This window comes from Formica exsecta, unplaced genomic scaffold (genome assembly GCF_003651465.1).
Source record: "Formica exsecta isolate Colony F162 unplaced genomic scaffold, ASM365146v1 scaffold272, whole genome shotgun sequence".
In the NCBI taxonomy this organism is placed as follows: domain Eukaryota; kingdom Metazoa; phylum Arthropoda; class Insecta; order Hymenoptera; family Formicidae; genus Formica; species Formica exsecta.
Genome location: NW_021849984.1, coordinates 532,246 through 558,391, shown reverse-complemented (window position 1 = coordinate 558,391; position 26,146 = coordinate 532,246). Strand labels below are relative to the sequence as shown.

Below are 26,146 nucleotides of genomic sequence, written 5' to 3'. Positions count from 1 at the left end.
TGTCTTTGTTTTAGGGTTTAAGCATAGAGCCGATTGCCTGCAGTTGTTCAGCTTATTGCGTCTTTCGAGAAAATTTGAAACGCAATTGCACAACGTGTAGGCATAGCACACATTATTATATGCGCCGAAATATATCGTTGATAAAAATATTTCTCGCGCGATTAAAAATTCAGTTTTCGATGAGTATCGATGTATTCAAAGAATTAAGTCGTTTTAAAATAAGAATTGTTATCATGCGTTATAAAACCAAGAGCACAGAAGATTGCAGCATGCATCGACGTACGCATCGATGTAATTAAGTGCTGATCCCTCGTTAATTGCATTATCGCTGCGTCATTGTCGAGCTACGAGAAATCCGATTAGCGACATCAACGTGACGTTACATTTGAACTCGTGGAAAATGCGCGGGCTCGAAGAGTGAATTTGTAAGATTTGTAACGCTTTATCGTATCATCGGACGATCGATAGCGAATACTTTAACAATCTTTGTTTCGATGCTTCCTACTAATAGTGCGATTTTTCTCAGAAGCATATCTTTTTACACAATTTTCTTGGAAGCAGATATAAAAAAAAATTAAAAATGGAAATTCTCAGTTTTTTTAGCGAATAAAAATCAATGGAAAGTTTCTAATATTTGTCCAAAAATTCGAAAAGACTTCATGGATTTTATAGATCGATTTAAAATCATAGTTAAGCAATATTTTCTCCCTTTAAAAGGCATCTTTCTTCCAGATGAAAATAATCTTTCACGATCATTTTTTTTTTGTGTGTCGATCAGCGTGATCATTCAGGCGATTCTTCAATCGTAAGAGCTCCATAATGCATAGATCACCATACGTGATCCTAACTATAGCGACGGTAACGGCACGCGTTAGTCAAGCAATGACGTGTATTAATAGAGTTTGGAAATCCTCACGACACATTATCGGTCGTAAATCCCGCCTTGCGCGCGGCACTGATGTTATAATTAAAGCCTTCGATATCAATCAATACCCGTAGCAACGAGCCTGCGTCGGCGTGCGGGCATAAATTGCCGCTCGTCGAAACAACGGGGACACTTCGACTCGTGTGACGTAAATATATTGGATGATTGCATAAGTTCGTGCCCGATTTTCATAGATGGCATTAAGTTACTATATATATATATTGTACATACATATATATATGTGGTATACCCCAAAAGTTGTATATTTATAGCGTACCATTATTAGAGAACGGCAAACGTGTCGCGTTGCGCGAACGCCCTTTCTCTCGTGTAAACAATGTATACGTGGTAGATTCGTTTCACGCGACAAACGACGGGGACATTCCGAGAAACTGAGAGCCCGACCGTATTTAACAGTTGGCGCGACGCGACGTTTAATTGCAATAATTATGATAATTACTGGCGGGTGCACCGCGAGCATCGTTCGTCGCGTCACGACATGTTAACGGCAATTTGTTGTTAACATTTCGCTTCGTGTCATCGAGTGGCGGCTCGCGTGATCGTCTCGATCGATACCGCTCGAGATAAGATTGTTGATCTCGCCCGCAACATGCGGTGCGCGATATCGGAGATTTCGATCGGTGTAGCACCTCGGAAATTTTTTTGCAGATCACTCTTGTCCCTTTAACGAATATTTGGGTTAATGATTGGAAATAAAAATGATCTTTCGCGTTCGGTTTTACGCATTTGTTCCAAGCGATAATGCTAGTTCTTCATTATCTAAAATGCAATAAAAGAAATCTTCCTCGTAAATTAAAAATTTCTGGAATTATGATATATGTGTACGTGTGTGCAATTTCGTCCTTTGAACCATTTATACAATATCGATCACTTCTTATATCTACTACTTTAGATAGCGGTATGCGAATTTAGAGAGCGCGAGATATTTCTGGGACTCGAATGAGTGCATTCATCTGCATATAACTTTCTTTTCGAAAACATTAATAATTTATATCATCTTCTGATTGCCAGCTATCGATATTTCGCAAATCTCTACACATCAACAAGATCCATTCCTCTCTATACGGAAAACGATAGAGCGACTATTTCACGTCGAAATCTGATTTTTGAAAAATTTCGGTCATTCGCGACTGATGCAAAGTCGAAAGACGAGACAAGAAGGGCTCAAGGGCAGACGCGAGGAAGGAAGAAACGGACCGGCATAAAACTCGCCCCATAGAATTTTTCGTTCGCACGGTTTCATTTCAATTAACGTTCCCTCGTCCCAGGAGGGTTGCCATCACTGTTCCGTGTGTATGTATGTGTGGTGTGTATAGCATATATACACATATAACCTATCTCGATGTCTCGCCGATAATTGCGCCGCGGTAACACGGCCGAGTTAGCGGCTCCTAAAGGGATGGATTTCCGAACCGGTTTCGCGCATTATGCGCGATTCTCACCCCGAGGCACTCGTAAAACCTTAGGCAAGAATTCGCGCCGCGGTCGGGGGAGGAGAAGGAGGTGGTCTCGAAGACCCTTCGATCGATTCCCGGTGACTCTACGACTCTCGAATTCGCGCCTGATTCAATTTAGAAACCTCGTTGTGCCTCGTTGGACTTTGTATTGCTTCTGTTGTTTCGCCCTGGTGTAAATGTAAGATCCGTATAAAAGTAAGAGTTACAATTAGATAAGTATACAATGACTGGAATATTAATTATTAAGATAAATCGGAGAATAAAATTTTGCATAATATTCAACAATTTATTTATTATCTGAAAAATGTTTAAATGATATCGAATTATAATAATTTTATATCGCGTCACGACATGTTAACGGCAATTTGTTGTTAACATTTCGCTTCGTGTCATCGAGTGGCGGCTCGCGTGATCGTCTCGATCGATACCGCTCGAGATAAGATTGTTGATCTCGCCCGCAACATGCGGTGCGCGATATCGGAGATTTCGATCGGTGTAGCACCTCGGAAATTTTTTTGCAGATCACTCTTGTCCCTTTAACGAATATTTGGGTTAATGATTGGAAATAAAAATGATCTTTCGCGTTCGGTTTTACGCATTTGTTCCAAGCGATAATGCTAGTTCTTCATTATCTAAAATGCAATAAAAGAAATCTTCCTCGTAAATTAAAAATTTCTGGAATTATGATATATGTGTACGTGTGTGCAATTTCGTCCTTTGAACCATTTATACAATATCGATCACTTCTTATATCTACTACTTTAGATAGCGGTATGCGAATTTAGAGAGCGCGAGATATTTCTGGGACTCGAATGAGTGCATTCATCTGCATATAACTTTCTTTTCGAAAACATTAATAATTTATATCATCTTCTGATTGCCAGCTATCGATATTTCGCAAATCTCTACACATCAACAAGATCCATTCCTCTCTATACGGAAAACGATAGAGCGACTATTTCACGTCGAAATCTGATTTTTGAAAAATTTCGGTCATTCGCGACTGATGCAAAGTCGAAAGACGAGACAAGAAGGGCTCAAGGGCAGACGCGAGGAAGGAAGAAACGGACCGGCATAAAACTCGCCCCATAGAATTTTTCGTTCGCACGGTTTCATTTCAATTAACGTTCCCTCGTCCCAGGAGGGTTGCCATCACTGTTCCGTGTGTATGTATGTGTGGTGTGTATAGCATATATACACATATAACCTATCTCGATGTCTCGCCGATAATTGCGCCGCGGTAACACGGCCGAGTTAGCGGCTCCTAAAGGGATGGATTTCCGAACCGGTTTCGCGCATTATGCGCGATTCTCACCCCGAGGCACTCGTAAAACCTTAGGCAAGAATTCGCGCCGCGGTCGGGGGAGGAGAAGGAGGTGGTCTCGAAGACCCTTCGATCGATTCCCGGTGACTCTACGACTCTCGAATTCGCGCCTGATTCAATTTAGAAACCTCGTTGTGCCTCGTTGGACTTTGTATTGCTTCTGTTGTTTCGCCCTGGTGTAAATGTAAGATCCGTATAAAAGTAAGAGTTACAATTAGATAAGTATACAATGACTGGAATATTAATTATTAAGATAAATCGGAGAATAAAATTTTGCATAATATTCAACAATTTATTTATTATCTGAAAAATGTTTAAATGATATCGAATTATAATAATTTTATATATTATTAAATTACAATAATATAAAAGAAATATAAATTCAATATAAGGTAAGGAGAAAGAGAGAGGCGATTCCCCTACACAAGTATAAGCTTGATATAAAAAGAATATTCCAATGCAAATTCTTTCAAAGATTGATATCCTGATATCTCGTAAGCCTATATGATTAGTAAATGCAATTGTTTTGACATGAAACGTTGAAGAGGAAGTCAGTTTAGAAAGAGAAAGAAACTTAGCACAAAGCAGGCTTTGATACAAGGATGGGACTTTCGATCGCAAAATCATGGTAATCAAACCTGTGAGACTCTCAGCGGAAGTTACGATTTCGATTATTTGCACTGCACATCTGGCAACAAGTTGCAATCTATTCCTGCCCGGTGCATCAACGTGGTAACCGCGGCGATGCGTACAAGCGCATGTGTTGTATGTGTGCATTCCTCCGCGTACACAGACACTGCAGGCACATACTTATATATCGCGCGCATGATATTCAAAGTGATTTCTAATGTATGAATCGCGTTAAACGGGGGAAGCGACTAATACGAATTTAGATACGTTTATAAGCAGACCGTCTCTTCTTCTCGATAATATGAATTATTGGCGGCGTTTTCATCCATTGACCCGGTTCCGCATCGGCGGATATGACACACGTCGCCTTCGCAAGTCGACAACCTTCGATGCGCGCGATCTTTTTTTTTTTTTTTTTTAACTGATACATTCCCGAAACTGCCACTCAATATGAAATCTGAACGTGATTCAGAGTGCCAGAATTTTTATTACGCGATTCACCGCGCGCATGTCGCACAGAATGTGATTAATTATGTGCTCATTAGCCGATGAAGTAGCTAAAAACGTGAACCATTCAGATGTCCGCGTTGATAATTCCGGATAAAGATGAATATTCCCTGTAAGATTGTTCTTAACGATCTTTCCTTCATCCGAATATTCTGAAGCTTCATTTTAATTATTAAATTTTCTAGAAATTGGCTGTGCTTTATGTGTCTACTTAATATTTACGAGAATTTAAAACATATTAAACATTGCATTTAACATGCAAAATAGATATTTTAAAATATTTATCTCTCTAGGTTTCTAGAATATATTTAAGAAATGTTAAAATCATTTAACGGTATACAGCATCGACTGATAAGATATTCTTCTAATCTTCAATTCTTAAAAAGAAACTTATTTCTTATAATTCTTGTTTATAATATTTTATAAATTTTTCATTAATCTTATTTCTCTTTCCTAAATTTGAAAAGTATATTTAATAATAATATGTATAAATAAATAACCTATTTTTAATCTAGTGCCAAACTAATGAAGTATATATTTAATGGTTAGGCAATAACTCCAGCCCTTTCGCCGTACCTATCGGAATTTGGAACTTGGTCTAAACGTTACAATCCAACTCGTCTATTGAACGAAACTTAGATCAAGGGATCAAACTCGCGATATTAGATCCATTAAAATCGACGATAGAAAATAATTAAATGACTTACCCCTAACCCACAATACTCGCCCCTGGCATTTCTTACTTGCCCTTTAACCACCGGCCCCATTCCATCAGTCTCCTTCTCTCTCTCTTTTTTCTGTTTATTTCTTTTCTTTTTTACTGCAATGCACGGAGGCTAAGAAACACGACTTTGCCAGAGTCGCACGCGTGGCTCGGCGGTGTAATTATGCCGCGCAGTGATTGGCGTGGTTCGTGGAACAGAGGGTGGCGGCGTGGCCTAAGCACGAGGGTGGCGGTCGCGGTCGGGAGAGCGAGGGGACATGCGAGGGGAGAGAGTGGTTTTTAGCTCGAATTCATTAGAAGTAAAAATCGATAGGCGACGCTCTCGCTGCCTCCGCCGGCGGCGGTTCGCTCGGTAAAAAGAATGCGAGAGCGCCTCGGCCACCCCCGGAGAAAGGTGGCTGCCTCTCTTCTTCTTCTTCTTCTCTCTTTTTCTCTCTCTCTCTCTCTCTCTCGCTTTTCTATCCGCGAGTTGCGCGTCTTCCTCCGCTTCCTTCACCGCCACCGCACCATCCCGTTCCAGAAATCACCCTCGACCCGGGCTATCCTTAGCCTCTTCTTAGGAAGACGATACTCGGTGTTTGAGAGAGAATTGGAATTTAAGATTCGGCTGCTATATTTTATTTCATTTTTTTATCACAGTTGCGCTACGCGATGCTGATATCGTGCAATTCTTGCACTGTTTTACGTAATAACGTTTTTGACACAGACAATCTGAAACTTTTATTAGATTATTTATGTCAAAACATTACGAAATAAAAAATCTAACAATAAGATTTAAATAGTTTCTTTTTTCCAAAAATGTAGCTCGTATTTATATTATGTATTTGATGCTCTAAATATGATCACACATACACGCACACACACACAGATGAATCTTAGTATGTACATTATAATATGAAAAAAATACACTCTACTTCCATTACATAAATAAAACTCGAATCAAGCGAGCGAGATGTATTTTTAAATACGCGATATGAGAATACGAGCTTCCGTCTTTTATTAGCGACGTATCCAAATCGGCAGGAACAGAAATCTAGAATGAGTCTGAAGTGCCAGATGAGATCGTACAATGTTTAATCTGGTTAGTAGCCTGAGAAATATTACGCCATTGATCCCGGTATTTATATAAATAGCATTGCAAAATAAATACAATCGTGTAATGGAGACGATGCCTAAGAGACAGAAGAAGATATTGTGGCTTCCTTGTTAATGTCATATCTCGTTTTATAACATTCGCGCGAAATGTAAATTCGAGACTTGTACCCACTACACACTATTTCCAAGTTTCGCTTATTGGCTCGTCAGTTGGATCTTTAATGATAAGTGAATGCAACTGGGATGCTCGCGTGTATAAATATGCCGTGTCAGAAGCGATCGCCATGTCGTCTGCGCCGACACTCGCGCACGTGTAAATTACAAATGCACGGCCGTATAGCTTTCCAATTGTGCTTTTCCCGCCGCGTATAAACTCGCTCGATATCGATTACATGGTATATTGCGTATTTATGGCACAGGAAGAATTAGTTGTACATGCAGTTTCTAGCGATATAACACAAGTACATCGGTTGACTCGAATAGAATAAAAGACCAAAACGTGATGCATTTTAAATACTTTTGTATTACATTTATTGACAATGTAAATATACATTTTGGTAACATATTTTTGTATTTATTTATAATAATTCTCTAGTATAATGTGATGTGATTCTCATTACACAAAATATTATTTACTTTTAATGAAGAAATGTCTATATAAATATAATAATTTTAAGCCGCGAATATTGATTCTTGTTTATCGATTTTTCTACGAAGATGATCGCCTTTCGAGCTAGCTTACTATTGTTTTTCTGGGTCACCCTATGAGCACGGCGAGGAGTCGGGGCGAGTGATGAAGGGGAAAAAGGAAGGAAGGGACGATGGGCGGACGATTGTACGGTGGTGGTCGGGCTGGTCCAAATTAACGGTTACCACTTCGGCTCGGTCATTAAGGAAAAACTTTCTTTCCACTGGCGCCAACCAATCCCGGCGCAAAAGCATCTCGGGGACCCGAAAGAATTTTCAATCGAATCGCAATCCTCGAAACGCTTTCGCCCTCGTTTTTGCATAACGAGGACGCCACTGCCATTTCTCTATTTCGTTTCTCTCTAGCGATCCCTCCGACCAAGCTATCTCATTTGTTTCCCCCGAATACGCGATTCCAATTCCAGTTGAATGAAACGAACGATCCAAAAATGTACATCGAATAGAGCAAGTGATGGTGCAAAACATCTACATCGATAGCATGAAATTAAATAGATAAAATAGTCAATGTAATAAGATATAAGCGCATGCTGTATACAATATTATAGCTCCGCAATTTATTTGATATTTTGTTTTATCTGTTTAATTATGTGAAAGAGATTGTGATAGCTAACATATGTGCATGGTCTAATTTTCGGTCAAATTTATCATGTAAGTTGAAATAATATTGGATAAATACATGTCCAACTATGCTAGTGACGTTTTTTTTTTTTAGTGACCCCCTCACTCTCTCAATTATTTTATATTCTTTTCTAGATTTATTATTTTGGTATTGTAAATCTTTTTCTCTTTTAATATAATCAAATTATAAATTTACAATTAAACACGATAACAAAATGTCAACCAGGATTTTAATGTGAGACGAATATACATATATTTTATATAAGCATATAAATATTAAATAATAATTATTATGACAAATCTCTTCTCTCTTCTACTCTCTTCTTCATATTTAAACTTTTAGAATAATGAAGACGTAAAATAATGGAATGTGTTATGCATATCTAAATAACACGTGAAATTTTTAATATTGCATCATGCATTATCTCTAGTTAAATATTTGCAAATGGCGTATATGTGTGTGTGTGTGTGTGTGTGTGTGTGTTATATATCTTATTATTTTCTAAAGTCAATAACCTACACTCAATTGCGACAGATATGTTGTAAACGTTTCGCAAAAAATTGGAGCGACGCGTCTGAACCTTGTATATTAGATCTGTTAATAATCTATATCGTGGAGTGCATTGACCAGCTCAATTGTCATGCCGTATACGTAGTTTTCATTTTTAATGCGACATGACGTTTCACTCGCGGCGCGACACAAAAATATTAAGTATTTTCCCCACGAATATGAATTCGCGCGATGAAGTTTCAAAATACGCGAGCGCCCATAATGAATATATATTGTCATATTTACAGGCAAATTGTCTATTCCCGAAATACTCTATACCTCGCGTTTACCGCAAAACCATATTCTTTATACCCAAGAAAAACTTTTTCTCAAGACGCAATGTCTTTCGTCCTTCGTTCGCACCATCTTTGCGCGGCTCTTAATTACGATCCGGCGAGGGCGAAAGAAGTGGCGAGGCTAGCGGTGGCTATTAACGTCCGGCGATCGAAGGTAAGAGCGTGCCGGAAAGGTAGAAAGAGAAAGAGAGAGAGAGAGAGAGAGAGACAGAGGGACGAAAAAGAGCGTGATAAAGTCGAAGCGGGAAGAAACTAGGTACTTTTATGTATTCTATACCCAACGTGTGTGGTTTCACCGATCGGTCGCGGCTACGATGCGGGAGTGTTCGGACGAGAGAGAGAGAGAGAGAGAGAGAGAAAGGGGAAGGGGGATATATAGGAGGAGGGTACGGTGAAATCGACGAAGGAAACTGGCGGGGATAATTAGGCGGCGAGAGCGAGAGGGAAAAACGGTTGTGGAAAGCGGGAGGTAGGAGAGGGAAAAGGGAGACTTCTGGGTAAAGCGGCGCCAGATAAGACTTAATATTTGATCGCGAATCCACCCTTGGCTCGACCATCGAGTCAACCCGCTTCCACATCCCCCCTTTCCCTCTCTGATCGATCTCCACTCCGTTACTTCCTCCGGACAAGGGACCTATCGAGGGGTGAGGGGGAGGAAAAGGGGACAAATCTGTTGACACTACTGTCCCGGAACCTTGTTTCCGATTTCCGCGTAAACGTCCACGCGCGTGGGATCGGCCCCCGGTGTCGCCCGATGCCTTTCTGACGTTACGCTCGATTAGCCAGCACGCGAGACGGAATTTTGTCTTCGCGCGCGTCAGAGATCGAAGGTTTCATCAAATAGTGCTCTTACAACTGCGGCGGAAGTACACTTAACACAGTGATTTTCAGGCGAAACAAAATGTGAGGATTTTTCAATGCCTTACTTAAAACAAAGGCACTAATGATAAAATCAATTTAAATCAGATTTTTTTAAATTAATGAGTTTTCCGATTTAACATCAAAAGGTACATTCGAATGAAATAAAAATTATAATTTGAATTAATTTCGAGAATATTATATCAAAGTTTAATTACTTGGTTCGCTCGCTACAAAATGTTTTAATATCTATTTGAAGTTTGCGCTTTAATTGTGGACTATAATATTACTTGGAAAACGCTTGGTGTTCATGGGGGTTTCGTTGGTGTAACTTTAAGGGCTGCGCGCCGCCTTGTCTTCATTCCTTCGTGCTCGCGGCAAAGTCACGAAATTCGTTATGTACAATGTAAATGGCCTTCGTGACTTTAAAAGCGTTTGTTTCATTGCGCTCATTTTAATCGGGGACAGCGCGGCTCGTAAACCTTCGCAAAACGTAATGAGGTATTTAAAGCCTGAGAATTCGAAGAAAGCGGATCGATTAAGCGACGCGAAGCGCTAGTTTATTCCCGTAATCATACCGCTACTTAACAAGAAGATGGATACTTTATAATCTATTTTTTTTTTTTTTTCGTCGTTTTACCTCGGAAGTTTATTTCAAGAAATATTGGAGACTTCAGAATTAGTAAAACAAGAATGTAGAATTAACTGCTATATTATTGTACGATTTGTATGCAGCGTGAGTCACCTGTTTTCTCATTTCAATTTTTTTCTAATTTTTTTACAAACAAAAAAGGATCATTAGATAATTAAATGACTTTGAAAGCCATAAGCTTTTGTAAGCATTTCATCAATAATCTATTAGGTATTTTTATTTATATAATTATTTTCATACATATATGTATATATTAGAACTAAATAATAATTTTTTAATTACAAAAAATATATTATATATTACTTGTTTAACGATTGTTAAAAGGATTCTAATTATATAAATAAGAAAAATAAAATACGTTAAATCTTTTATTATTCTGTCACGAATATTAAAACTGGAAATATACCTTGAGGTCAAAAAAAAAAGGGACTATAAAATTGCAAGTTCGTATTCAACACAAAGCGTTGTCTCTCAGCACGCAGATGAAGTTTAATTACATTTTTCTGAAAACATCAGTGCCTTATTTGGGCCGTTTATACTGCCATCCCAACCTGTCAATTGACGGAATGGATCGGCTGATTGACATCCATTGTATGAGTGCAAGATCACGAAACGTTTGAATGGAGCGGCACTAATCTGCGCAACGAGAGTACGTCATCATCGGATCATCGAACCTGCGGTCAGAGGAGACGGAGGCGACGCGAGAGAGGAATGGGAGGAACGGGGAAGACCGCGAAGAAGCTCTGTGCGAGATGGTAGGTGTTGCAGAAGAAGGGTAGCCCTGCGGGCTCCTCGAAGAAATTTCCATGTCGAGGCGGCGAATCGATTAGACGCCGGTCAACTCCGACCCTGTCGAACCGCAGACTCGATATTCTCCGCTCCTCCCGCTCTCCTCGCTTCCTCCCTTTCCCTTCTCGTCTCGCTGTCTCTTTTCTTCCTTCTCTCTTCCAAGACTCGAGTTCGAGCGTATAATTATCAGAGGCACGCGAGCCCACGGACTCTCCTTGAGAGGGCTCCTCGGAGTCCTCTCTTCCTCCTTATCCCCGACCTGTTCCGCGCCTTTCCGAGTGCCCCTCTCCTTGACCGCCTCTCCCATTCTAGTCTTCGGTTCGCTAATACTAGGAAGAAACCTAGACTTACTGCGCTCCTACACAACTCGATCCCATGCTGGAGGAGCCGCGGTACCCTATTACCATACGATTTTCATGTTAGCGCCTCCAGGCCCCCAAAGCTGCACGACCGCGCATTATACTGAACCTAATCCAAGTTGCAATGTGATGTACACATGTGAAAACGTGCACATACGTAAAAGTGAGGTCCCGGATATATAGCACATATGTGTGTATTGCCCTTTCAGAACGAAACATAGGTGTAGATGTGGCAGAATCATGGGATGCCGATCTAAGTAATTGTACAATACTGTAAACATTTGGATCCAAGCGATCGAGGACGGAAAATTCTTGGCGAACGAGACAAGAAGATCGACGAAAACGTAAAACAAGTGCATCCGAAAAGATCATCACGTCCGCATTCAAGAAAAATCATCGCGTCCAAAATTCTTGTTTATTTTTCTCGGCGTGTTTCTCTCTCGAAGAGACGAGCGTCTTTCCACGCATCAATCAATAATTCCGAGCGTTACATGCGATTGCTGCACGATGCTTCTAGCAGGGAAAAGAGGGGAGTGAAGGCAAGTCCCTTAGTCTACGTTTCTTCCCACCGCGTATACACGCATCTACGCAAGTGCGACAGCGCGTAATTATGCGCGGCTACAGAGTTATTCGCAACAACCGCGCGTATACATTGACAGGTAGCTTTATTTACCTAATTACCGGATTTAATTGAGAAAAAATGAGGATGTGAATGATGTGTCGACTGACGTTCGGGTAAAGTACATGCGTACTTCCCATCGCACATGCGCGTATGCGTGCGTGTTAAAACGAGAAAATTGAAGGTCGCGCAGTTGTCGCGTTCCTTTCATCTACATCGGAGAAAATTTCGCTTTATTGGGATAATTTTACATTCGTTACCCCATGTAATATAATAAAAACATACGTGTAATTAACAGATTATTTTTATGTCGTAATTTTGATATAAACAAATGCAAATTTATTGTCTCTTCAGGACATATTTGGTCTTTTTTTCTTTTTTCTGATTTATCATAATTTTCTACATTATTTCTCATTATATTTAGCTCAATTTTTGTTATATTTTTGTTATATGATATTATATTGTACGACTTATTTCATTGTTATTATATATTTTGTAATTTTTGCAATCAAATCTTGTAGCAGTAGTATTGATACATAATAATTTACGTGCGTCTACTAATTTATATATTTTTATTGATAACATTTATAATAATTTTTTTCGCGCTTGGTAAATAGTTATTAATTAAACAGTTAAAGAATTATTTACTCTCCTATCTTTTCTAGGCACACATACATACATATATAATTAAGAATGGAGATCGAAACACATGACATATTTGATAGCTTAATTACGTGTCTGTTATTAAATAGAAATAATAAGAATTTGTTATCAGTACGGAAATTTTTTAACTGCACAATTAACTGCAAATTGACATGGTAAAATTTATTTTATCCTTACTAAGGCGAAAATAAATAATAATGCGCCGCGAGGAGCATCACGAGAAACTCAACAGAGAATCTCGTGTTTAGAATCCGTAAAGCTTCAAGAGGCCGTTTGCATGGTGCAAAACTGTAAACGACGATCGCGGGAGTAGAGAGACTTGCCGTTGTTAGACAATTACTTATTCCCCAAGAGAGTGTCGACACCGATGCATTTGTATATATACGTGCCACACACATTCTCATACCAAAGTTTTAACTTACGAAACGAGTGTCCGAATACTCGAGCGTTCCGATTCGGATATCACAAACCAAGTTCTATGTTTTAGTCCTTATTTTCGAAACATTGAGTATCCAGATGATAATCTCTCTGATGCAAATGTGACACGCTAGCGAGACATTGCGATGTAATCAATCATGTTGACGTTGAACCGCGATTATCTCAAGAACGAAGATATCTAATGCTGATATACGGAACCTTCGAATCTTAAGGTATCTTATCAATTCTCTGATACATTTTAGGAGCTGAAATAATTTTGTATGCATTGCATAATTTTCTCATCGCAGATATCACTTTGGGGTATGTTTGATCACCGAAACTTGTATTTTACATACATTTATCGAGTCATGCTAGTTTCGTAAGAAAGTAATATACAGTTTTATTTATTATTTTAAATTATGTTATTTTAAATTTTCACACACAAGAAAGTTGAATCGGACTGTAAAAATTTGTGTACCAAAGCTTGAAGAAACATAGTTGTCACAAATAGAAATAAATGCGACGGTCGCGATATAAAAGCGTAAAACTCTTAGGGTTGGTAATGTAAATTTTTTTTGTGTTATCTCATTGCCCTGTTAAAAAAATATAACCGCGGGTACACCTCGCTCGAGCTTCGTGATTCGCCACAACTTTTTCGCCAAGTGAGCGTTTGTGTTATAACACCGATTCTCTACGAGACTTGAAGCTACAAATGTCGTATTGTAGTCCAGCCTATAAAATCGCCTCACCCACATTGTGCCATCTTTTTCTCGTTTTCCCCTTTAAGTCGAGCGTGAAGAACTAGAAGTGTTTATTGAAATTGCACATCTCCTAAATACATCCACTCTTCGCGATTTTTTTTTTTAAATTTTACTTGAGGTATTTCGTAAAATCGCCTGTTGAGATAACATTGACAATAATCGAACGCAGATATGCAAAGAATATATCTATTATTGCCGTCTATCAATTGTCTTATTACTCTTCGTTTTTGACTTTCTTTTATATTGGGCATTTTATTAATATTCTAATAACTAATTTGATGTATTAAACGAATTTACATATCGATTTATTATCACATTTATTTTATTACGAGAAAAATATTCCTTCTCCAAAGTTTTATGTTATTTAATTTACTTACGATTATAAGAGAAAGAGAGAGAGAGAGAGAGAGAAAAATGTATTTTGTAACTGTATTGAAAAAAAGGTTCGAAATATGACTAAAAAAAGTATTGTTATAATAAAGGAAAAACAAATTTATCATAGAAAATCAAAATTTTATTTTGATGTCCATGATCCGTTTAAAAAGCGGGAAAAGACAATTTTTTTTTTTTTTATTGATTATATCGAGCTTCGTTCGGTGACAGACGTTTGATAAGATAAATTTAAGGACTTACGGACAGATATATTTTCTAATAAATATTTATGAGGCGTGCCGCCGCGCACGATCGTAAACTAGAAACATAATTCGAAATTCGTCACGGACGCGCAGACCATTTGCATCGATTTCAACCGTCATCGTCGTCGTCGCCGCCGCCGTTGAAGGCCCACGTGTCGCCGTGTGTACCTTTACCTCCCAACGCTCATAGAAAACCCTTCATCGAAGATGCAAAAGTGATCCGTTTTATTGAGGTACATAATCGAACATCCGACGATCCTCCGACGAGACACAGCGCGTCATTTCTAATTTTATTATCTCGCAACATAAAGCCGTGCCATCCGCATAAATCTGCAGCCGTCTTCAATGACACGCGACCATTCGAAATTTGAATATCGCCCGAGTTCTCGTGCCAAGCTGTGCCGATCATTTGCATCATTTTGATTTTTCACTCTCATCCGCTTTGCATTATCCTCTATACTCTCGCTCTTTTCACAGGGGCCTACTTTCGGGCAGATGAAACCATAACAATCCGTTATGCAAAGGCACGCGTTGTGCCTATTGTAAATAAGGCCACCGCGTAACGTCTCGATTGGGCGATTTTAATTTTCTAAGGCGTTTTCGGAATATTAAACACAAAAGTATGATGACAGAGGATTACATTCAAAAACATTTTTATTAAAGAAGTTTCCAATTAAAATACAAAAAGAAAATGTATTGCTTATAGACCCGTCATTAATTACATACCTAGATATACGACACATTTTTAACTCGGATTACTTATGTACGTCGATGTAAAATGTACGAAAATACACGAATATAAGACAAGAAGACAAAATATTAGACATTAAGACAAAATAACATCGTTTAACGTCTGAGATTTTTACATTTGCCGCTCGCAAATAAAGGATCTTTATCTCTCGCGGAAGAGAATGGTCGTGCGCATCACTGCTATATATTTCTGTTTCCATGCAACTGTCGTATTGTGTATAAAGTACAACATGTCACAGACGAACATCGCGAGTCAATACGCCCGTAGTAAAACTAAAATCGTTATTGTCACCCACGAATCTCGTCGGGATGAACGCACGGCCCTTTTGTAACGTCGCAAAAATCGGCGCGCCGTGCCCTCAACGTCGTTCGGCAACTCCATTCGGATGCAGGTACGACCGTACAATTATTATTATTGTCACCCACGGGTTTCCATACTCGTCAAAAGCAGCGTCCGTGGACCGCGCAGCCGTTAAAGCAGGGGGGGCCCCGTGGAATATCGCAAAGGCGACCTCGGAGGAACGCCCAAATGGCCGATCGATCGGTTGTACGCGCGACAATTATTACTATCGTCATCCGGCAATCTTCCGTGCCGGTTGTAAAACGGCGCGCGGAAACTTCGTTAACGCGATAAAAATCACCGCGGAGGAAAGATCCGAGACTAGTCAAGGTAAGCTCGATCTCGCCTGCGAGGGTCGCAGGAGAGCGAGTCGAGGTGCGAAATCGCGCTATCGATCGACAGTTATTTGCATACGACAAGGGGGAAGAGAGAGAGAGAGAGAGAGAGAGAAACAGAGAGCGGTCCGCGAAACTCGAGACATTCACGGTTTGTAATCCAGACTCCGTTGATCGCGGTAAATTTTTGTATCAAGCTGACCCGTTCCCCTTTTTCTTTTTCTTTCCCATTCGCACGAAAATGAAATCCCGAGCAACGTCGACGGACGCGATTAAAGTCGGGGAGAAGGGCCGAACAGTTCGTTTACGACCTTCCACACTCTCGATAACTCGGGTGGATTTGAATCGAGACGTTTTACGACGTTATCGACATCTGCGTTACTCTAACTCGTCTTTTAAATAAGATAGATAATTAACAGTTTTATGATATTTTTATTTGTTGCATACATATGAATATCTCAAATTATCATTTGAATCACAGAAAAATAAATAATATGAAAATTTTTAGCTAATAATAAGTAAATTAAATTATACGGAAAATTTCATAAAAAAATCTGAAATCAAATATACACATTTAAATATAGATATTAAATAAGAATAAAATAAATTTTTTTAAAGAGCATTTAGATTTAGAGATGTGATTAATTTAGTTAATTTTTTCTAGATAAATTTTCTAAATAAACTTCTCTTTGTTACCGTCTTTTATCCTGCCTTTCGATGTATCAATGCTTTTTCGACCTGTGTATATTACATAAATCTCCATTTTTTATGCTCGAAATGCCGCTACTTATGCAACATCGCTCCTTCATCTGAGGCAGATTCGAGACCGTGAATAGAGGAGACTCGTGCCTCTAAGAAGCGAACAAATCATGCAAAGCAGCGCGCTGGATTCTAAGAGTGGAAATCAGAAACGATGCAAATCGCCGGTGGGCTCGTGGCGGAATTCGAATATGATTCAAATGCGGTCGCGTGTCCTTGGTTACATCCTGGACGCGCGAGCACGCGCGACAGGATCGCGCTGCAGGATCGGCGTCGGGAAGAGAAAAATATTTAAATCCGTCTTGCGCAGACATTAGAATTAGAATCGACGTTTCGTCGGACACGTGTCTGCATCGGAAATTGCTATACAGTTCGAAACGAGCAGGATGGAAAGTGCGCGGCTCGTGTGGACGGGAAAAAAAATATTCAAATTTTTCGACCGACCGACACGAGCCGGATGTGACGATACCTTTGTCGTATGGTATTTGAGCGAATGATTTATTTACATTGCATGGTGAACGTGCGAGCTACTTGTATGAGAGATGAGATGATTACAAAAACATATTACATAACACGCCCATTTTAAAAATACAATTTATCCGTTTATTCTTTTGAAACTTAATCGGTGATAATAATTATACTTTTAATTACTTGTAACTCGGAAACCATGAATGTCTTGATTATTTAAAAAAATATACGATTACTATTGTTTTAAATATATATTTGTCATTATGTATATAAATTATATTTTATATATTTATTTAACGTATTGTGCGCGAGATGTGTAAAATGAAGTTGTTAATTGTCGAAACGCGATTTCAAGTAACAAGCAGCTTTCGAAAAACGCACAAATTCTATCACTGGTTGAAGATGCGAACGCAAAAGTCACATTCCCGCTCGATTGGAATAACCGTCGTACACGAGGACAAAGCTTCTGCATCGGCGATCTAGTCTTCGAGATTCAGCGCGCCGGAGCATGCCATTCACAAAAGGCGCGCTCCACTTCGTCATCCCCTTTCACGTGTCGGCCATATGCAAATTTCAGGATCCGTGACCGCACGCGACCGACCGCGAACAGGATTCAAATTCAAATTTCTCGCCGGGAGGGTAGATTCGCGCCCGTTACAAGTCTTACCTTCCCGTGTCGTTCGCAAAGACCTGGTACACTTGTCACCCCTTTTGAGCACCAATACCTGTCTCCCTTCAAGAGAAAGAAAGAGAGAGAGAGAGAGAGAGAGAGAAAAAAAACGAAAGGCAAGAGAAAGAATGTAATAACGTAGGGGGCCCGGCGGGGGACCGTATCGGGCCGGAAGCCGCTGCTGAAAAATATAAAATCGACCATCAGATTGTGAAGACCAACCGTCGAATCATGACCATTGATTTCGTGAATCATGGGAAGACTATTACCTTTTTCCCTTTCCCTCTTATTCATATCCTTGTTCATCCAGATCCTTGCTCGAAATAACGAGACCGTGGAATCTCTCGTCGATATTAGCATGCATACCTGCGACACAATCACACCACCTTTCTCTCTATCTCTCTATTTTTCATTCCAGATATTCCCACATCCATGCCCCACACATAAACACCCTTAATTCGGGCCATTGTCCTGGTGCCCGACTGGCCCAGACAGATATATCCCGCGGGAGCGGAACTCTGTCACTCCCGATGCGCTCGACGCGCGGTGTGGCCCACGGAATGAATGCACACGCGGATCGGTTCCTCTCCATGATGCTGAATTAGAAGGAGGATAAGGGGGTCCCGGGGACTCATGGAGAGAAACAGAAAGAAGGGAAAAGGGGGGCGCCCCTTTTGAGACAATAATAGAAACAGTGCCCGTATACTACCCCTCGCAGGCATGACCCAAATACCTTAAAATACATGATACACGATGAGCCCCTTTCCCTCCCCTACCTCCTATTTTTCCTCTATCCCCGGGCTCTCATCTCCGCTCTACCTTTTCAGTTCGCTGATACAATTAAAGTACGTTGCGGTCTTTAAAAGGTCGCCCCGCACCTTCGTTTGTCCGCCGATTTATGCACGGCCCGCAGGGGTGAAAAGGGAAATCTGGGACAGTGTCGTGGATTCTACCTGTTTCCGGGGACCTGGACCCCGATACCATGCCCAATCGGATCGACCCTTTCTTCCATCATAATAACCGAATCTTCGGCGCACCCTTCTTCCTACCCGAGAAATCGAAAGGGCTCGCTCTGCGTATATTCTTTGATTTGTCAGATATATCGCGGGACCCCCGCTCAGCGGTCTATAGTTCGGTTTTGTTACTAGGGACGCGTATGGCCTGCCGTGCCGGAAGTCGCATTTCTCGAATAGCAACACTATAGCTCATACTTTGTAAGCCGTAAATTTCGAGCGTTTGCGATACTGATGATCCAACCGTTGAAAATTAATACAGGATGACCAGAGAAAAAATTTTAAATAGAAGAGTATATAAATAATATTCTAATTTTTAAGATATATATTAATTTCATATATTTAAAAATTGACAGTTGATACTGTCACATTGATAATTTATTTCTCTAATAGCTATATATATAATGATAACTTCTTTTTATAGAGATTAATAGAATAAGAAAAATAATAACTTTTATCCATATTAGAATATTATTATTCTAATATCATTTTTCTATTTTATTAATGTTTGCATCATATAATTATCACGGATACATATAACGATGTCGCGGAAAGCGAGAATTGCTTAACAAATTGAAATCGTCGATCAACATAGCTGGAATATTAAATCACGCGACACAAGGATTAACAATAAATGGATATTTCCGATAGAAAATTTCGCGGAATAATCATTTATTTATTTAATAATCGAATATTGTTGAACCGATTCCCGTGCTCTGCAATTAATGATTGATAAAATTGTTTATTTTTATCAAAGCGCCGAGATAGCTGAATCAAAGATTTGCATGCCATTTTTGTTACGAATGATAGCATGTGATATTTACGATCGTGTTCAGCAGAAAAAAAAAACAGATAAAAAAATAGATCGACGAAGCATGTCGACAGTCGAAACTCGCCTTTTATTAACGTCGAGTAGTCAACCGCGTTTACATGTGCTTAATATATGATGTATCGACAGGTATTAGCACTAATTATGGCCGAGTTCCTTGAATACCAAGATCGATTGTTTCGCTAAAAAGACCGGTAATAACGTTAGAAATTATTAAAATCAGTGGACTTTTTACTTGTCACATTAATGGCTGTCGTATTCCTTCAAGACTCCCAATAATTTCCTGATCATCCCGCTTTAACTTATAAACTATATAGCCTGGCAAACTATACAAATAGCGTTACATTTTTGCTCATCAAATTAATTTACAGCAGCCGCTAACGTATCGAGCATTAGCAGCTTCCTGCCAGCTATTCTGTTTTAATCCTTTTATTACTTGAAAGTATTTCAAGCCTGCGTAGCATTAAACAATATTGAAATATTGTACATGTGCATATGCATACACACATATATAAAAATATTAAATATAAATAATTTACTATAAATTTTCAAGATATGTCGCAGTACAAAATCTCTGGAATATTTTATATGCATTATACGATGATTACACGATGATTTAGAATAGATCAGTACCGCGGACATAAAGGAGTAATTAATTTAAATAAATAACAATTAATAAACGAGTAATAAATAATAAATTGAATAAAATTATTACTCACTGCATAGTTGTTTCGATGTTGCTCGACGCCCTCCAGATCATCATCTTATCTTCTCAAGTTATCAGGATTTGTTGTACTCACTTGCGAAAATACGAAATTAACTAAAACTGCGCGCGCATTAATTAGCAGAATATGACAATTGCGCGCACTTTGCATGGCATTCCCGATATTAATCGCGCACGACACGCACTTCATTATATTGCGATGTAAACAACACGAAAACTACACACAAAAAAAAAGTTACGATTTGCTTGGAATTCGCAATTCACGCGTTACTTACAGCGACCATGCTATATATGTTAATAATGAAAAAGTATACATTTTAGTTTTACTAAGATCTTGTATTATAAATATATACAGGGTGGGTCACCTGACATTATCATCTTGATTTACGCCAATATTAATATTTGTAGAGATAAATGGATTAAAGTAAAGTTGCATGATTTCAAGGGGGATATAAAATGGATCAAGCAAAATTTTTATAAGTGAAGACACTAATATTGGTAAATAAAGTTAACATTAGCAAGAGAATGATGGTTTCTTCTTCTCACAATTTTGTTCTTGCTACAAACAACTACCAGAGCTTGACCATTAAGACCTGAGATGGTTGTATTCAGAGAAAATGTACTACAATCCTGCTATGAAAAAAATATATATTCCCATTTAAAAAATCACCTTCAAATCTCCGAAGTGTCTCCACCTAAAAAAATTTCGTTTGACTCATTTTTTTGTCCCCCTTGAAACCATGCAACTTTACTTTAATCCATTTATTTCTACAGATATTAATATTGACCTAAATCAAGATGATAACATCAGGTGACCCACCCTATATATAAATGTAAATATACGAATTAAAATTGAGAGATAAATGTCTGCAAAATGTAATATTCAAAAATATCATCGCTTTGCCATCTATCTTGCGTGATAGATTTCGATCAATTAAATTCTATAAAATAAGTCTTTTAATATATCAAAAACTGATGTATAAATGAATTTTTACACATCGAATTAAAATATTGATTTTTTTATTACGCAATTGATAGATTTACAAATAAAATATGTAATTAATAACGACTGTGTGAATACTTGTTAATTAGATATATACAGGGTGCGCAGCAATACCATTTGACTTGAAATATATCTATATATTCACACATAATATTTCATTAATAAAGAATTTTAAAAGATATCGGTTTAATTTTAACTTAATATCGCGTGATACTAAGCGAAAAAAGTATTATGGTTTAGTTAAGACGCAATGAGTTATCAATATGGAATCGAAAATATACAATCAAAGTTCATTATTGAACGGGCGATACATTCTGAATATATAAAAACCGTGAAAAATAAATGTATTATTATAATAAATCATTGTTATATCATTTAATTATATGATAAATAGGTGTCGACACATTTGATTTGCTTACAAGTTGTAAATCTTTAATTGTAATATAATCGGAAGAAATTATATTTTATATATATGTATTTCTCGACAAATAATAAAACAACATATGAAGCGGATCGCGCCGCTACTTTCCGCTCGAGTCTTGCCACGCGAATGACAACAAAGCGACCGCGTATAAACAGTAGCGTGTAGTAAGCTAAACATCATAAAATACAAGGTCAAAACATACCGTGTAAGAGTTATTTCATTGCCACCACGCAATATTTAATCACGAGAAATAAGATTAGACAGAATATCCTCTTAAACTGAATCAGTGAAAATGTCACTGATTAAAGCAGTGACATAAGTATTATATTATAAAATATATTTTGAAGTATCACACTAATTGAAACAGCCACTATCATTAACTGACTTTTTCAATGAGATTTCAGTGCTATACTTGTAAATCAATAAGACCATCAATGATTATCCAATGTTTTTTAATGATATACTGATTCCATATAATTTAAGAGAATCTATTCCTTAATTTCTTTCCAAATTAATAACGAATGATGTACATATTATCAGTTTTCGTTATCTCAATCACTTGATTCGTGTATAATTATTGCGTTTTTAAAAATGATTAGCAAATTAATTATTTTAAATCTACGACAAAAAGCTTACGACATATTTTTGAAATCAAGTATCGTTAAAAAAGCAGTTATCGCCTACATAAATCTCGCAATGAAAGAAGGACTTATAATTCTCATCTTCTATCATTTTGAATCTTACATCAAGAGAAAAAGTTACACGAATTATCTTCCATAAATAAACATCTTCGATTACGAGTCGTTAATCGCGAAAATCAATTAATTACACCAGTTGATAATTGTAATAATCGTATTTCGAGAGATATAATACGACACGTTGTCTCGATCATTCGCGGGATGATAATCTGTGCGTAGAGAATAATCGCATTTATCACGTTTTAATACTTTGTCGTGATTGTATTTAGCGAGATAATACGACGTTACACGGATCGCTTTGTGCTATTATCTATCTGCCCGAGTGTCGTCGCGAATGACAAGTGAGGTGACTGCATATAAACAGCCACGCCGCCGAATGTTATGACGTAAACGCGTTACGTTACAAAGCAAATATTTTGTGATATCTATATATTTCAAATAAGAATCAACGCGAACAGGAAATACAAATTATGAATCATTATTTTAGTGCCCTTTTAAGAGCGATAATTATTTCCTTAACGATGATTGGATTGCTCCTAATTTCGGATCAAAAGCGCAGAATAATACATGAATCTCGGCATCAAAAATTTCAAATAACGAAAAGTGATACGTCAACCTTTTGTTAATAATCAATTCGAGAAATATAGAAGCAATAAAATAATCTTTATGATATTATTTTATAGTACGTTGAATATTTCAAATTATGACAGCGACGAGTTAAATACCACATGACCTCCGCATAATTTCACGGCGTATACTTACTATCGTTAACAAGTGCTCGTTTTATTATCATGCGCACGACGAGGCACAATATCATTTTTTCTGATTATTACAATTAACAATTCAACGATTAACGACTCATAAGCGTGTTAAAATGATGGCTATTTTTCGAAGCAGTTATTTCGTCTGACTCAAAATGGAAAACGAAAAGTGAAATAAAACATGATAATTTTAAATTATATATAATTATAAATTATTATCACATCTGACGATATATAAAATGGTAATTATTTCATTAATGATCAACTTTGAATATATCTCGCTTTGCGTTGCAACTATTTTTCAATATAAATATGATTTGCTTATAATTATCAAATCGAAACTATGAATTAATACATACATACATATGTCATCGAATAAAATAAAATGACTTGATTAACAAAAAGATTTGATATAACTGATATAAATGATATAATGATTTTTTAATTGATTTTTAAATTGATTTTTAAATTGATTTTTTGATACTCACAATATTTGATTGCATACATTCACATCAACATTTTGATGCCGCAAATAATCGCATGAAACACACTGTAAACGAACGCGAAACGATTGTCTTTTCCCTTCAATTCCATTAGAACAATGTAGTTCGATTTCGAGATTTCGTTAGCTGAAAAATTGGCGTGCAAATATACATCGTGATGGATATACTTATTGTTAGTTCGTGTAACACAAGCGGAATTTCGGAATCTGATTACAGTGCTTTTTCATTTCCGGAATCGGAAATGAAAAATTTTATCGCTTTGTGGTTGGTTTTTTGTTTTCCACGGTTATATGTAGCGTCGGGACGTCGGGACACTTTGTGATACAAATATAATCGCGATCGAGCACACATTACAAGTGTTGAATAAATGAAATCAGTTATAAGTAACATTCAATCAGTTGTAATTGCTATGGTCAGAATAATATTACGGTAAGATTACGATTATTACATAGATTACGATTTATATTTTTGAACATATTTAATAATATATATATACATTAACACGCAGCGTCTCAATTTGCGTATGCAAGATGTAATGATTAATAATCTTCAAATGAAGTTATTGCGTTTCACACAGCTGTATTGCATAGAATATAATATAACTCTTTTATTTTATCAGATTGTATAGAGACGAAAATTTGGAAAAGCTAATACACACTGAACGCACCGTTTCATTTTTTTGTTCCTCTATCGACTTCTGTTCTTTTTGAAAACGGGCGCTTATCTCATCGTTTCGCAGAGATCTCGTGTTCGATGTAATATTATACGTCGTCATATATATGACGAATTAACTCGCTTGTAGCCGCGCTGTCATACATGGCATATAAACAAAGCGGCCGGTCTCGCTACCGAGAACCCCCCCCCCCCCCTCTCCGGCCCTCTCGCGCGAGATGTATACTCTCATTTTTTGGAATATATTCTCCCGCTTATGTTAGTATTGCCTAGACTATCGCGAGAATTAGATCGTGAACTTTCCGTTTAACTTTATTATAAATTATAATATATGATCATTGTGTTATTTACGCAATCTGTCGTATAATAGTATCGTGAGTGATAAATCAAGTTTCTAAATGAATATTACAACGGGTTATTAGTATAACTAGTGACAAGAACTATATCACATATTCATGTTCTTTATTCAATATACGCGAAGAAATTAAAACGAATGATTCACACAGTGAATATACGCGTAGTATAAATCCGAAATCGCGAATGTCGAGCTGTCCTAATGAAACGGGAAATCGATATGTTTAGTCGTGTCCGCGCTTGTATACGGTGTGTTGTGCGCTGTCATTTGTGGCGTCGGGACGTTTGTGATACAGATGTAATCGCGATCGAGTATCGTGAGTGTCGAAGAAACCGAATCAGTTGGTCGTTGCGATCATAAATATTACGGTACGACATTACAGTCATAAGAATCGCATGGAATGACGATTTTAGATTATTGAAAATATATATCGCGTATCCGTAAGTAAACGTGTAGTAGCCGAAAGAAGGATCGCGGACGAGCGTTTTATTATATATATTCGTAGATACAATATATCCCGTAAATCCGATAGTTCCGCGATTTCCACGCAGTTTCGAAGAAATAAAATTACCGAGAAGTTATACGAGAATAAATATTGTGCCTGCGAGTAAAAGTGTGTGCGTGTAATAGCGAGAGTGTTGAGAAATGTATCGGGAATACCGAAAAAAAGTTATCGTGATTGTTGTAAGAATGGAATTACGTCCATCGCTGGAATTAATGCTGTCATCGCTACGGACATAATTATATTACGGTACGATATTACGATTACAAAAATTACTTGTCTCTCAATACATTCGAATTACGATTTTATGTTGAGAATAAATATCGCGTCTGCAAAGTAAAAGCTTGTAATATCGGGTGTACCGAAAATAATATCGGGCGATTGTTGTATTAGATAGACATATTAGCTCTCTCTTTCTCTCTCTTCTTCTCTTTCTCTTTCTCCCTCTCCCCCCTCATCTCTCTCTCTCTCTCTCCCTCTCTCTCTCTCTCTCTCCCTCTCTCTCTCCCTCTCTCTCTCTCTCTCTCTCTCCCTTTCTCTCTTCTCCCCCTCCCTTTCTTTTTCTTTCTCTCTCCTCTTTCTCTCTCTCCCTCTCCTCTTTCTCTCTCCCCTCCCCTCTCCCTCTTTCTCTCTATTTCTATTATTCTATCTCGAATATACATTCGTGTCGTTTCAAATACAGAGATTAAGGACGTAAGGAGATATGAAGGGGGGGGGGGGGGAAAAAAATTT

General features: G+C 37.9%; 1 protein-coding gene across 3 annotated transcripts in view; it reads left to right on the top strand.

Annotated features, from left to right (window-relative positions):
• The window catches only part of LOC115237112 (zinc finger homeobox protein 4), a 457,729-nt gene that overhangs the window by 185,474 nt on the left and 246,109 nt on the right, over positions 1–26,146 (top strand). Inside the window, exon 1 of one of the 3 annotated variants that reach the window (XM_029809966.1) lies at positions 24,906–25,280. The exons of 1 other annotated variant lie outside the window; for it this stretch is intronic. The gene's annotated coding sequence lies outside the window, so the exon portion shown is untranslated. Of the gene's footprint in view, positions 1–24,905; positions 25,664–26,146 lie in introns of those variants that run through there. One more of the 3 variants, XM_029809965.1, reaches the window with a different exon arrangement.